Source organism: Cornus florida, unplaced genomic scaffold (assembly GCF_030987335.1).
Source record: "Cornus florida cultivar Cherokee Brave unplaced genomic scaffold, ASM3098733v1 CherokeeBrave_3.0.0_Hap2_Chr02, whole genome shotgun sequence".
In the NCBI taxonomy this organism is placed as follows: domain Eukaryota; kingdom Viridiplantae; phylum Streptophyta; class Magnoliopsida; order Cornales; family Cornaceae; genus Cornus; species Cornus florida.
In genome coordinates, this window is record NW_026775572.1 from 89,307,985 (window position 1) to 89,320,658 (window position 12,674).

Consider the following 12,674-nt stretch of genomic DNA (forward strand, 5'->3'; position numbering starts at 1 on the left):
CTAATGCAGAATGATAAAACAAATATCCGTTATGTCGTTCAACTGTTTTAGTTGACAGGACATGCATCCATGTAGGATTTAACTGTTTTACTTAATCTATTCTATATGTATGAAGGGGTAGGACTTAGCTTTTTGATTTAATCTATCCCTGATATGTCACCGTCCCATACCGGTACATATAATGCAAATGATCCACAAATGATGCATATTCATTAGAACATCAAATATATCCAGAAACAAGCATAATAGAAATCAGATATTAATAAGATCCTATCATGCATCCAGTATATGATTATAATCATAAATCCTTCCTTTAAATCGTTAAAGTAATGATAAACAATTTAAATTATCCAATTCCATACAATTGATCGAACATAAATTTTAACAGTTCATCAATTAACATCCATAGCACAATATAATGACAAACAGAGTTATAACTGTGCACATTATACTAGACTGCCAAAAATACCTCCATACTAGTCCAGTTCGTTTACTAAAACAAAACTAGTAATCACAACCTGCACCATCCTTGATGGCATGCCAAGTAATGCTTAAATTACATGACGTCCCTTTAATCCTCACTATAAATCATGTGTCTGATATAACGACACTCAAAAATCTACATGGAGTATATCTTATGAAACCCCAAAAGTATTCCCATACAAGTCCATTTAGTTCGCTAAAATAAAGCTAGCAACTAAAACTCCTACAACTCCTGTCGGCATGCAACCTATCATTTAGAATTACATGACGACCCTAACCACAGCATAACCAACCTTCTTGGAACTGAAACATGTCATTTATATCATTGGTATAAAATCCTAACACTTACCTTTATAGCAGTTCATTTAATTTGCTAGCCAACCAACGATTCCAGTTCTCCTTCCTTCTTGACAGCATTGAACATTCATATTTTAAAATTTATGTTGTCCATTCCCATGACCTGAACCAATACATCCTAGGTCTTAAACATGCTCTGTACACCATTTAAGAACGCCCATGAAACTCCAGAATTACTCTTTTACCCCTAAAGTATCAAAAAATTACCAGAAATACCCCGGAGGGGTTTCTGTTCAAAGGAGCCGGCTCCCCCCCATGGGAGCTGGCTCTTCATCTTACAAAGCCGGATTTTCCTCATGAAGAGCCGGCTCTACCTTGGGAACTGGCTCCCTCACTTAGGGAGCTGACTCTCTTCCCCCGAGAGTCGTCTCTGCTCCATTGCTTCGTCTCTGCTTCGTCCGGTTGCCATCTGTGCTTCCGGCGAAGTCTAGTGTTCTATCCCAAACATTGTAGCATTCTTAGAGTTCTATTTATGTTCCTAAATTCCTAGAAATCCTTCATAAACCTTGGTGATTTAATTGACCCAAAACCTACGGCATAACAAAATAGTTTATACAAGAACTATAGTTTCAATTAACAAAACAAATAAACAATTTAGGGACAGATAACATGCATCAATATTCCATTTTAAAGTTTAATTTACATCCAAACCATCCCAGAAACTCCTCACATTCCTTTATGAATTAAATTACAAGAGTTTAATACATAATCTAAACAGTTTATGCAAGGAAAGCAAACTTCAGGTATTTATACGTTAATCAGTTTATAGTCCGGCAACATGCATCAAACATCAGTTTTAAAATTTTAATTAATTCCTAGAGACTATATAGAATGCACAGAATACAAGTTTACAGGAAGGAGATAGAATGAAACTTGCCTTTAGGTTTCGGTTTGAAACCTTACAGCATCGTCTCCAAATTTTGGCAACTGCCGACTGCCGGCCAACCTCCTACCGCTCTATTTCAACCCCACAAGCCATCCTTTCATTCCTCCTTGGTCTGACCTTCAGTCCATAGCTGAAAGCCTAGTTGGTATTTAGGTTCCTTCTGTGTTTTCCCTTCCAACCCTCTCTGTTTTTGCCTCTTAATACACTATTACGTGAATAGGGTTTTTTTCCAAACCTAGTAAACTTATAAGAATATATATATATATATAGCCGTCCCAATCTTAAGTCTGCCTGTAACCTTATATCTACCAGTTTTAATTAAACCTAATATAAGTCGGTGACCTAATTAGACACAACAATAAAACCCTATGACACAAATAAATTCTGTAAGCTACCAAATATAATCTACCAAATATACACTACAAAGACACGTCAATTAAAACATCAATAATCAAATATTTAAACCAACTATATATTAAATTAAAACAATTTTAATTAAATAATTAAATTAAAATAAATGCACCATTAATCAATTAAGAAGTCAAAACACATAAGTCACATAATTAACTAACCAAAACAACTAAGTCACATAATTAAATCAATTAATCAATAAAAACAAAATTAATTTCCAATTTTATCCTTTTGAAAACTAGGGGTATTACACTCCTCTTGCATCAAAACACATCCAAGACCTTGCAAAGAAGCATCGGTGTAAACTAGACACTCTATCTCGCTCTGTGGAGTAGACGGAACCGGTGTAGAAGTCAACTTAGTCTTTAGCTCATCAAAAGCTTACTGACAGTGTTCATCCCACACAAACTGTACACCCTTTTTGGTCAGATGAGTGAGTGGTCTCGCTATCTTGGAGAACCCCTAGATGAACCTACGATAATATCTTGCCAATCCGAGGAAACTCCAAATCTTGATAGGTGAAGTAGGTTGTTCTCACTCAACTAAAGCTGAAACCTTAGCTGAATCTACCGCTATCCCCCTTTCTGACACTACGTGACCCAGAAATTTCACCTCTCGCTACCAAAATTCACATTTCTCGAACTTGGCATATAACTGGTGTTCACGAAGCGTCTGCAACACAATCTGAAGATGTCTAGCATGATCGTCCTCTGACCTTGAATAAATCAAAATGTCATTTTTAAAGACAATGACAAACTGATCTAAATAAGCCCTAAAGACTCTGTTCATTAAATTCATGAAGACCGCTGGTGCATTAGTTAACCTGAACGACATCACCCGAAACTCATAAGATCCATATCTAGTGAGAAATGCCATCCTCAGAACATCCTGCTCCTGAACCTGAAGTTGATGATATCTAGACAGCAGATTAATCTTATAGAAATACGTAGCTCCCTTCAACTAATTTAAAAGATCATCAATCCTGGGTAATGGATACTTGTTACGAATAGTAACCTTGTTTAACTCCCTGTAATCTATACACAGCCGAAGTGAACCATCCTTCCTCTTCACAAACAAAATCGGTGCTTCCCAGGGTGAAGTACTCCAACTAATAAAACCCTGGCTGAGTAACTACTGACTTTGATCCCTCAATTCACGGATCTCCACTAGTGCTGTTCCGTACAGTGCCCTAGCAATAGGCGTAGTGCCTGGAGCTAAGTCAATCACAAAGTCAATCTCGCGACTAGGCGGCAACCCTGAAATCTCTTGAAATATATCTGGGAAATCCTGTACAATTGGTATGTTGTCTAATGATACAGTAGTCCCCTCCTCCATTTCCTCCTCCATATGAAACAAATTGGTGCTAGTGACCCCGCTAGAACGCGACATAGCGACAACGTACATATCCTGACCAAGTATGGTGAAAACAACAGACCTATCATAACAATCAACTTGGGCATGGTAATGCGATAACTAATCCATCCCAAGTATCACATCATAAGTGTGCATGTCCAGGACCACTAGATTGGCTAAAAATTTGAGCCTGCAACATCTAGTGTCACCAACTAAATTATCCAAACCAGAGTGCTGAATACTCCGTAAAGCAAAAGGTAACTAAAATACTCCGAAGCTACTCCTTTTTAGATTATCATAGTATCATGGGAATTCATCATTCAGAAACAAAACTACCATATCGACTTACACAAGTTCAATTATAAACTCTTTGGTAATCGTCCTGCCTCAACACAACATACATATAAACAAATATTTGTTTTTTTTATCCAAAACCAATCACTCTACTGTGATAATCCTTTATTATTGCAACAAAAATAATAATAATAAAAATAGTTCCATAAACCATTTATAGAAGAAACCTCAACATCCTTTAAACCATAACCTGTCAAAAGAATAATAATAAAATATTCTTTAACATGCTACTAGTGTGTGTGATTAAATCTGTACCACACTTTTACTAATACCTCCACTACTATAAATAACTAAAATTACTCCTAAAAGAACCATCCTCCTTACGAGTCGGTACCCTCTTGCTTGGACGGCCCGGTATCTCCTCGTTTAGGACACTGCCTAAAAGTGTGACCCATCTCCCCACAAGTATAGCAAGTACCCTAAAAAGTACCAAATGGTCTCCTCTACTGGTTAGCCTTTGACTGATCCCATCCTGCCTGTGGTCCCTCATTATGATGTCTCTGAGTGAACCTAGGACATTGTCTGGCTGTATGCCCATAATTTCCGCAGGTAAAACAATGTCCTTTAAACAAATTCTGCATCACTAGTACTGCTTCTAGTGTCTGCTGAACATATAGCTGATTCTGAAGTGCAGTTGCTACCCCCGCTGCTACAGCTTGAACAATGGTGTAAACTAACTGAGGAGTATACTCTGGTTTCCAGCCTTGATTGTAACCCCGGTCCTAAGACTCCTGAGTCAGTTGTTCATCCTCTTGCTTGATATGCAACTGACCACCTTCCTCCTACTCCTCCTCCTGAAACCTAGGCAGTAGCTATTCCCCCATTTGCCAACGTTGTAGGAGATATTGCTTCATGCATGTTGCTTCCCTTCGTCACTGATTGTTCCATCTGGTTCTTGCGTTAACCATTCTGTCAACACAGAAGACAGACGTTAGTACGACTAAACCGAACCGTAAAGGAATACAACGAATCCTAAATTTAAGCTCTAAATAATAGAGTATGCTACGCGGAAGTTTTATATGATAGAATCCTAGAGACACTTGAACCCGGAGTGCTCTGATACTGTAACGACCCGGTCATTTGCCTTCCTTTCCTTTTTCCTGAAATTTTACGAATGAATTTTTTTCGTTTAATTTTCTTTTTTGAGCTCTATTTCGTGTCGCTTAGTGTCATCTTGAGTGCTCGAAATTGGTTTCTGAGACTCTTTCATATGAATTGACAACTTCCTTTGAGGACCGAGTCATTTTCGCATTTTCACTTTTCGGACACTATGCGCCTTTCGTCCTTTTCCCTGTTTCGTCTTTTTCCCTATTCTGTCTTTTCCCCGTTTGTCACATTGCTGGCACAACCTCACTTCTCATGCTCGGAGTTGGTTTTTAACTTCACGTGCCTTCATCTTGAGTGGTTTCCTTGAAATACGTATCTGTACTTTTGCAAGAAAGTACTCTGGTTGCTCCCATTGTCCATAGGGACATGGATGCACAATTCTTTGGAATTATTTTCCTTTCTTAGGGTATTTTTCATAAGTGTCTTTTGAAGATATTTCATTTTAGGGGTATCTAAGAAAATATCTTTTGGAAGATATTTTCATTCTAGGGCAGTTTCGCAGTTAGCCCTTTTTGTAGGGACCATTGTGCAATTAATAAAAGTTATTGCAAAATATCTCGTCTAGATCCTGGATCCTCGTACAGGATTCATTTTCACTATTTGTTGACTCGTAAATTTATAGAATTTGCTTTTGGTCATTTTTCTCCAATTTCAGAGTTTTTGGACCTAGTTGCCGCCAAAATTGTTCGGGGCATAACTTTCTGGTCGAGACTCGGTTTTTGATGCCGTTTCTTCCGTTGTTCATATTTTCTCATTTTAAATCTTTTTTATTCATGGATTTTTGCCATTTGAGTACGTTTGCTCAAAATCCAATTTTCTGAACCCGGCGGGGCCCGTTCGGGGCACTTTTTGAGATTTCTATAAAAGGGGGACGAGATATTTCATTCTTCATCTTCCCCACTCCCCTTGCATGACCTGAAGCAGCGATGGATGCCCATGGAGCTGCCACCTTCTCTCTCCTCGTTTGATTTACTTTTCCTAAGTGAAAAGTCTTCGGCTTTCACACTTTTTTGTTTCCCTCGACGTGTTCTACCATTCCCCCTTATTAGAATTCATTTTTGACCATTTCTTGAGTTTAGGTTTTTAGTCAAGTTGTGATTTTCATGGGGCTTCCTTCGGATTCATGTAGATCGTGTTATCCCCGACAAAACCCTTCGGTTTCGCCGGATTCGGAACACTTTTTTTTCGGTGGGCCTTTGAGGTTTTCATCTCAAATTGAGGTAGGGGGTGTTATAATTTACTTTCTTACTCTATTACATGTTTGTGATGCTTATTCAACTCAATTGCATGCTTGGATATTAAATCTAGAATTTTTGATTATTTATTTTCTAGTATGAAATTTAATTTTTCCTATGAGTTATAGCATGTTTTAAACTTGTGGCTTGACATTATATTACACCTTGATATGTTGATTAACATATATTAAAATTGGAGCATTTGGATAAGAAATGAATATTTTATTTAATATTTATCTTGAATAAAATATTAATTCATGTGGCCTTAACTAGTTTGAAATCAATGTGTGATAGCATATTATATTTGGCCTTAGCATGCTCTTCAACATAGTTGAATTTGAAGTAATTGGAGGTGTTTTAAAAATTAGTAATTATTAATTAATTTGCCCCGAGTGCACTAATCACTCCATTTGAATTCCGACTTGATATTCTTGATCTACATGCCATATAGCTTCACATATATTTGATTTAGAATATTCGATGAGGTTTTGAAACCTTTCATTTAATTAATTTCCTTGTTTAAGATTTAATCCTCATGGTGATATACAACTTGGAATTGAATTGTGGCATGCTAGAAAATTAGGCTTTAGTATGGTTGTTCACATATATTAAATTGGGATTAATTGCATGAGAATTGCAACTTTTATTTTATATTTAACTTTAGTGAAAGTTTAATTCACATGGTCGTAAATTAAATGAAATAAACTTGTAATGTGATATTACATTAGTCCTTGGCATGTTCTCTAAGATATGTTAAATTGAGAGCATTTGGTTAAGTTTGAAAATTTAGGGATTTTAATTAAAAGAATTAATTAAAATCTATTTAATGGTCCCCTTAGCTTAATTAAGTTTTTAACTTGATAATTGTATTGATCATGACTTGTTTACTAGCATATATTAATTTGGGATTATTAGAAGTTGTTTTAGAACCTTGGGATTTAAATTAGCATGATTTAATTAAAGCTCTACCTTGTTGTTGTATATTTATTTGGTTATGTTTTGAGCATTGGATAACATAGTTGCTATGTTTATACTCATGAGAATATGTTTTCTTTATTGAATATATTATTGCCTTGTGTAATGATTTGCACACTTCGTATTTAACATCTTTCATGCATAGCGAGTAACGAATCGCACACTGAAGATTCGACATTCATCATATCATATTAGTTGTGGACTTAGAGTATGTATTGTATAGGTTTCCAAATTTGGTTGTGCATGGTAGATAGTTGATTATCTTGTATATACATGCTGATATATACGTTGTTGCACAACTTGTTGATTTTAGAAACTTGGGGATGTCGTTGTTTGGTTACGGCTAGGACGTGGTTTTAGTATGGCTGATTGTCCCTTTATATAGTCTAGTGTGCACATAGGGAGGTTACCCATGGGCTAGTAACCCTAAAGTAACTATGTTGTCGGTCTGATCCGGCGTGACGTCCAAGCATCCACTTTATTTGATTTCGCATTTCATTTCAAGTTGATAACTAGATGATGTTATGACTTGTTGTTTCTTACTTGTTTTCTCGTTTTAAGTTTCAGGATGTTTACTTTGAGAAACCATGCTTTACGCGTTGTATTAGAAGTTCTAATGTTGGTTAGATGGCATCGATATTGTAATTTGTGTTTTGATGTTCTAATATAGTTTAGGAATGATCCTATAGATTCAATTGGAACATAGATGTTAGGTGGCATGACCCACTTCTATTGTTTTCATGCTTTAGATTTCAAGCTGATAGTTTTAAGAATTTGTATTTTGTTGCCTTGTATAACATGCTTTTATGTGGCTAGATTACATTGAAATTGTAATTTGTGTTTTGATTGTTCAACATGGTCTAGGATGATTCCTTAGACTTATTTGGAACATAGACGTTAGGTGGCATGATTATTTTAGTTGTTTCTGTATTCTAGATTGCAAGTTGATACCTTTAAGAACCTTTATCTTGTTGCCTTGTATAATGTGCTTCCATATTGTTTAAATTGCATAGATGACGTGATTTATGCTAGAAATGATCTAAGATAACTTAGGATGATTCCTGAGTCTAATCTTTGACATAGACGTTAGGTGGCATGATCCCTTTTGACCTATATCATGTTAGTCCTAAAAATCTCTAAAGAAATCGAGTCGATGCATGCTTATCCCCTATGAATAAACTTGTTAGCCTTGTTTATTCACCCCGAAGTTACTAGGTGTTTTGCAGGTGAAGAAGATTTGTTGTGGGATACACACAACACTCTTAGATAGGCTAGAAGTCTTGAAGTATTTTTGATGATATTGAATATGCACATATTAGCATATCATGTTTACTTTTGTTTATTTTAATAAAACTTGTATTCTTCGATCCCACATAAGTAAAGTATACATAAGTACACTCCTTTTCATAGTATTCAACATGTATAAGATGAGGCCGGAGGCCAATATCATGTATCTCGTATATTATACATTTGTGCATTCAAAGTTCATATGGAAATATTGGAAATTCATGTGTTGTTATGTCATAACTTTTGCATCGGGCGTGGGAATTCCATTCTGATTCTTTCATAGGGTCTCATAAATCATGTTTGAGGTGTGGCCAAGGGACAAACGGTAATTTGAAATCATTTGTCAATTTTGGTTTTCATGTTTTCCATTTCAAGTCCGTTTTTGCCTTTTCGGCCGTTAGGGGGTCGGATTTTGCATCGGTGGCATTTTTAAGTCGTGGACCATTGTAGCACATCCTAATAGGTAAGTTACGTTTGTGTGCATTTTCGTTTCTGGGGAAATCTTCTCCTTTGGTGAAATGAGCCTCCTATGGACTCATTTTGAGGTTTTGTTGCATAATCTAATATAGGGGTATTCTAGACCTTTCACGTTAGTTTTATTTTCTTCTTTTGACATGGTCGATTAGAAAACATGATTTTAGGGGGGGTTTCTTTTTCGTGTTTTTCCAGAAAACATCCTCTTGGTATCAGAAATCCATCGCAAAGTTCAGCTTTCTGTTTTTTTTTTTTTAGCAGCTTTTTGGACCTCCATGACCAGATTTCATAGAGTGGCATTTTGGGCATTCTACATTACTTTTTTTTTTTTTTTAATTCTTTGGTGAGTCATGTAGAAAACTCAATTTTGAGGGGAGTTTCTTCTTTGTGTTTTTTCAGAAAAATTCATCTTCTTGCCCGTTTTTGATCTCAGATGTAGACAGATCCTATAGCAGCTTTATGCCCTCTTGTCCAGTTCTGATCTAGGGGCATTTTGGGAATTTCATAGTGAGTTTTTTTCGATTCCGTTTGCGAAGTCGGGTAGAAAACTCGATTTTAGGGGGGGTTTCTTCTTCGTATTTTTCTAGAAAAAGTCATTTCGGACCTCGTTTTTGCTCTCAGTTCTGGCTGAATTTTTCTCTTTCCTAGCATGTCATGGTGCATGCCATTGGACGCCGAATGAGGCGCTGGCATGGGCGCCGGGCGCGCATGGGGTATGCCATGGCCTTTGTCGGGCCGCCGCGACGTCACAACTTCAAACACTCGTTTCTCCCTCGTCTGGACTCCAAATCGAGTGAACTTTTTTTTGTACTTGACTAATTTTTTGCTGTCTTTCCAACGGTGTGCTTCGTTACACCTAGATCTTCCTGGATAATTACTAGTTTACCCTTTTAGCCTTAAGTGCTCGTTTTTCTTCGTTAGGCCGTTTCTCCTTCGTCCGGACTCCAAATCATGCGATTCTTAAGTCCATCCTGATTATTTTTTTGTTTTCTTTCCAGCGGTGTGTTCGGTGGCACCCGAATCCACATTTTTTAAAAATAACTATTTTTGTCCGGTTTTCGTGTAATTCGCTTCCGCTACTTTCTTTTGAGTTTCGTGACTTCACGGGAAGTCATGGATGTGTCTCAAGAATAATATACATTCTAGGGACGTCATTTCTATGTAAAAAGACCATTTTGCCCCTGGGGGCTTATTCGACATATTTTTGATCTGCTTCTTCCGCATCAATTCTCATTGAGTTCCACGACTTCATGAAAGGTCACTTGACTTCTTAGAGTCTTATTTTCTATTTTCGCTTTCGCATTCGGATCCATTATCGGGTCAATCTTCGGTTATTCATAGGACACGTTGGCCTAAAAACCAGGGTCATCACAGATACCAACTGTGATAGCCCTCAGATCCGAGACTCGGGTTGATCTGGCCCAGACCCAAACCCGAGGGAATATCAAATAAATAATATTTAAAACAAACACGAAATAGAAAATGAAATAAGAAATAATTAACCGCTGCAAGAAAGTAAAATAAAATCCTTTAAAAATAAATACTTAAATCCGGTAATCCAAAACCTTCAATAGTTTAAAAACTCAGGAATCCATCTCTAGTGGACCCCTAAAAATAATCCAAACTGAAATGAAACTACTCAAAGAACACCCAGAGTAAACCATGGAGAGAAGTCCTACGTCGTCAGAAGAGTGAGTAGTAGTTTCTGCTCAGCACGACCAGGTCTAAGTCTGAAACTGACGAGTACTTAAAAAATAAAAGTGGGTCAGGCCCACGAACAAGTTCTATCCTACTACAATCCAAGCTGAGACTCGATACACATATACATTCTAACCAACTCAACCATAGCTATATAATCAGTATATATATATCCACACTATGAGACTCTCACTAGACTATGATGAGGGCCTCAACCTGAGGAGAAGGCAACATGCAAAATGCACCTGAGTGGGTATGACTACCTAAGCTTAACAGGGTATACCTTAACCAACATAGCCAGCTACGCATCCTACTGCATATATGCTCCCTAACCGTCGACTCTCAGACTCAAGCTCATATCGCGGTACCATAAAAATATATTTAAAGTCCTATCCTATACATCTACAAGAAATCCAGTTAGTCATTCAGCTTGTGCAGCTTCTTTGACTTAACATACATACCAAGCAATCCAGTTAGTCATTCATCTTATGCAGCTTCTTTGACTTAAGTATAAGTATGATTTATTTTAGAATCCATTCCCTTATTCTGTGTAGGTAGGATTTAGTATTTTGAAACTAATCGAAACCTAGGTATGCCACCGTCCCATACCGGTGAATGTAACTATTCCATAAGTCCACAATTGATAATATTATGTTAAATATAGGCATCAATTGTACCATATTAAGCATAATAAAATCTTATAACCTAACAGGCTTATACTTACTACTTTCCAAGATCCAATAATTGACTATACAGGACATACATGTAAACCAATTTATTCCAAGTAAGCACAACAAAGTATATAACTTCACAGGCTTAGTTTTTCAGGCTTAGTTTTCAAGACACTGGAACCTAAATAATTATAGAACCATCAATGAGAATTCCTATACTAAGATTAAGCAATTTCAAATGCTTTCCTCCCAGAAACAGTAAACTAATTTATTAAAATTACCTACTCTTCAAGTATAGTCATCAAGATAAACAGAAACCTGTACATTTTCATACTTATATGAGATTACTGAAACAAATTAACTGTAATCCATCACTGAAAACTATTGTACTAAAACTTAGCAATTTAAACTCCTTTACATCCATGAACCGTAGTCTAACTTATTTTAAATTTGTCTACGGTATAAGCAAAAATGCCCATTTGCTTTAATTTTTCGTTAGCCTATTCACTGAAGTTTTAATAGAGCTTAGAACCTCTCTGACTACTCCTAACACAGCTTGTACTAAACCTGTTACCTTCAAGAATTAAGCCCCAAAGCAACAGAATCGCTGGAACACAAAAGAAAACTAAAAAGAAAATGAAAAAAAAAAAAAAATGGATAGAGCAGGCTCTTTAAATAAAAGAGCCGCCTCCTCCTTTTAAATGGAGCCGGCTCCTTTTTAAAAGGAGACGCCTCCAATGTCCCTAGAGCCAGCTTCTTTTTTTAAAAGGCGCCTGCCTTTTTATTTGGAGCCTACTCCCCTCTAACGGGAGCCGGCTCTCCTCCTGATACTTCGTCTCTTTCAACTCCGGCGGTTTTCCGATGGACTGTCCTTCATTCCTAAGATACCTAGGTGTTTAAACTAGGCTCTGGTGTGATCCAAAAATAATTTAATTCTTTATTCATTCGCCAACATCAATTAAGACACCAATTATGCAACAAGAAGTTAGAACGAGCAATTATTCATTCCTTAACACTCACTGTTTAAAACACTTAACCCTGTAACCTAGATTACTTCCAGTGGATCCCAACATGTTCCAGACTAATTACCATCATTATACATCAATATATATGAATAAAATTATGAGTTACACAAAAAATGAATCTAAAACAAATAGTTCACAATTTATGACTACGTTCAATTCAAAACATCGAAGACATGAAATCTAGTTTAATTTTAATCCTTATTTATTCCTGGAGTTGCATTAGATATGCAAAGAACACGAGCTAAAGGAAAAGAGTTAGGATTAGAACTTTTCTGTAAGACTTTGGTACAAAATCTTAATGCCGTCGTCCTAAGGTTTCCGGTAATCCTCACTGAAATCCTCCTCTATTCTCCCTCTG